Raw genomic sequence first — 3,778 nt, forward strand, 5'->3', positions numbered from 1 at the left:
ATTGGAGTAAGTCCTCTCAGATTGCGGTTTCCTCGTTAACGAATTTCTGGTGTCTGTGTTATTTCTTTTACGCATTGTATTTTGTTATATAATTGAAATATCACAGGTTGTGTATTAAGATCAATCAATTATAATATCCAACCTTTGGTTGTTGATTTACATTGATTGACACTTGAACATTTGTCTTTGGTACCGTTCAAGTTGTTTCACATAATAATCAGGCTCAAAAATTTCTATTTGTTCGATTTGCTGATAACATTGTGAAACAGAGATATTAATCTCTTTGATATACTTTACTCTAGATTGAGTCTGACTGTCTAGTTGATTCTCTAGAAAGTGCATTGGAGTAAGTCCTCTCAGATTGCAAAACGAATTGTTGGGTGTGGTTGTTAGACCCCCGCATTTTCAATTGGTATCAGAGCAGGGAAACACTTTAAACCTAATAATTTTGCGTTTGACTGATCCTTAAAAAAATTTCCCTATGGGAAATTTCTTAGGAAAACTTGTTCTTGGCATCTGTAAAGCACGCCAGAACTCCTTAAAGATTGTTCAAAGATTATTATGGACAAAACCTCCGGTTTCTCATGATACTCTCATCTCATCTAAGACCTTGGAAAACTTAGATGATGAGAAACAATCTAAAGGAAAAATTAAAAAGAAGGAAGATTGAGAAAACGTTCGCTATGCTCAAAGATATGGACTCTCACTAGGCTAACTCTTAATCTTTTTAAGGAATACTATCGTGATGGATCAATTGACAAATATCTATTTAGAGCTTTTGAAAGCGTTTTTAGATTCTTAGAAAAACTTAATTATGTTAAGTTTAAGAATCGATTCGATGAAAGTTCTATACATGTAAAACCATGGAATCATGATGTACGAACTAAACACACTGTCAACATAAGTAAATCCAATAAAATTGGTTCTCATGTTGTTGACATAGTTTCAAGATATCGGAAAAATCTTCTTTCTGGTCATATGAAAAGAAAGTTAGAAAGCTTTAGTAACCCTGATTATCATCATTATTATGATTATATCACTGGCACTACCCACAAATATCAACCAGAAATGGTGCATGAGGATCTCTCTGCACATCATGCCACTTGGTATCATACCTGGCACTACCCCATTTGTATATATCTTGAGATGGGGCAAGAAATGGTTTGATTTGTGTACAATTGAGTTAAAATGTTATTCTTTCCTTCTAGGATATTCGAATAAGCTTTCTACTGCATCCGTCTTTTCACAAATTGTGTTTTCGCGGGTTGCACAACCTTGATGTGTGAACATCAAAGAAAATCCTACATTCCTTTTGTGGGTCGCGGTTCAGAAACTGGTCCAAGACCATTAGTGGGTATATAAAGAAGGAGTACGCGTACCTTCTTTTTCCCATTCAGTCCGCGTACGTGAACTTTCTAGGGTTCACGAAATTCCTCTATTAAATCCTCGTTGGAAAAAAATAAGAATAAGGGGTGTTCAAGGTTCATTCCAAGTAAGTGATTTCCTCTTGTTTTCCCTTCCAACTTCTAGATCTCATGATGAATTTCAAGATGTCAAAAGGAATTTCAAAAAAATGTGGGATTATCATCTTCTTCTACCATAAACCTTCATATAGATCAAAATTCCATTAGAATTAGATTTGTCAATGATTCTTGTGAAAAGATTTTTGAAAGAATTTTATCCAATGGGTTTGTTCTAGAAAATAAGCTGGATTTTACTAGTGGGCATAAAGAGGATTTGATTTGTTTTGAAAAATCCAATCTTGGAAACATCTTCAATGGTCTTGGTAAATGTTTTGACACTCTTACAAGAATTTGCTATGTTAACATCCATGATGTTATTATTGAAGACATGGAATTCAAGACCATGGTAAATAGACAAATAATTCTTGTCAATAGAGAGTTGATTTCAAAGATTACCCAAATTCCTTTGGGTAATTTTCGTCTTCGTAGACCATCTTATGAAACTATTTCAATTGGTCTTTGTGGTAAGAGTGTTACTTGGAATGAAGGAAAACTTTCTACTAATAATCTTAGTCTTTCCTTGATGTCCTTTGGTAAATTTGGAATATCTAATCTTTGTCCCTCCACGATTGAAAATTCTCGTTGGAGTCGTGAGTTTGCGGAATTGGTGTATTTTCATTAAGATGGGAACTCAAAGTCTTGAAATTTGTGGGTTTATCATTTATCAAATGTTGTCAATGACATCTCTAAATAAGAATTTAGGTTATCCATGCTTGATTGAGCAGATTTGTCACACCTTCTCCATTGCTCCAATTGGCAACTCCATTGGAACTCCCAAGCTCGTTCGTCCATGTACTTTCAAACGTATGAAGGAGAATTCTTGCAAGCGATAAAGATGTGACACACTTGATGGCATGTGTGACTCCGCCTCCATGAATCTTCTCCATCAGATTCTTAAAGGTGTTGATAAGGTTAATGCAAAGGTAAAGTGCGTTCAAAAACAATTACTTGTGATTGCTACCAAGTTTCCGGAAATCAAGGATGATATGGATAAGATTCAAGCCTCTCTTATGGTCTCCGATAATGAAGATAATGATTAAATTTTCATGGGATATTAATCTTATTTGGATAATGTCTAGTAAATCTTCTTTTGAGAATTTAATTCTTGTGTTTTTAAAAGAATAACTAGGGTTTGGAATAGCCATTATTGTGAGTACACATATCTATGTCCAATGTTTTCATTTTCATGTTTTTAAATTTATTTATTTTAACTCTAATTTTTTGGAAGATGATGTTTGCAATTTTAATATTTATGATTTTATATATTGCAAATTTTTATGGGATATGTTGTTTACGTTCTTGAACCTGTGACTGTCTCATACTTGTTCAAAAGTTATCTCTATTATGTCAGTATGAAATTATTGATAAAATATAGAATGAACTCTTGACATTACAAAAGTTAAAGCCTTTTATGTCATTATTTGATGGAAGAAAGGATAAAACTTTTGTTTATAAGGATTAATTCTATTGTATGTCATTGTGCAAATAGTAATGGAAAATAGAATGAATCCTTGTTTATTCCGCAGTATTGGTCGTCTCTGATCCACATTTTTGTGCATATACTGTGATGCTCTGTAACTTCTCTTATGACGAGCATGACCAATTGAATTGATCACTTTCTTGTGGTTAATTTAGTTTTGTACTTAGATTAAATTAATCATGGGTTCTCTCGTGGATAATTCAATTGAGTATTTTGGATTCAAATTCATGTTTTGATGTGATTTGGTTATATCCAAAGAAATCCTTCTTTTCTTGTAAAAGCAAGGTCGCCTTTGTTGTTATCTCGGGAATGACATTTTATGGGGGAGAGTTCTTTTGAACTTCTGCTTAATTTCCAATCTTTGTGGGAAGTGCGGCTGTGGAATATTATAGGGGTTATCTTGTATCTTTATAAAATCCTTGATGAATGCATTTAGTTTCGGCTTTATTATGGCATTTAAATAAGTTGATATGGTATTCTCTTTTGGTCATGAAGTATCTCTATGAAAATTTCATGAGGATCCCAATAGTTTTCGTACCTTTGCCAATTTATATTGACAAAAAGGGGGAGAATTAATGTGTAGTGTGATACTACAAATACATATGGTTTACGGATCATTATGTAAGGGGGAGTGGTATTCATGTTGAGACGAAGTATTGACTAAAGGGGAATGATACATATCACCATAGTATTGTTATCAAAGTTGTGATACAACTGAACTTAGATGTTGTGTAATAATACTATGAAACTGTATAAAAATGATTGAGAGCATTTG

This window comes from Papaver somniferum, chromosome 1 (assembly GCF_003573695.1).
Source record: "Papaver somniferum cultivar HN1 chromosome 1, ASM357369v1, whole genome shotgun sequence".
NCBI classification, from domain to species: Eukaryota; Viridiplantae; Streptophyta; class Magnoliopsida; order Ranunculales; family Papaveraceae; genus Papaver; species Papaver somniferum.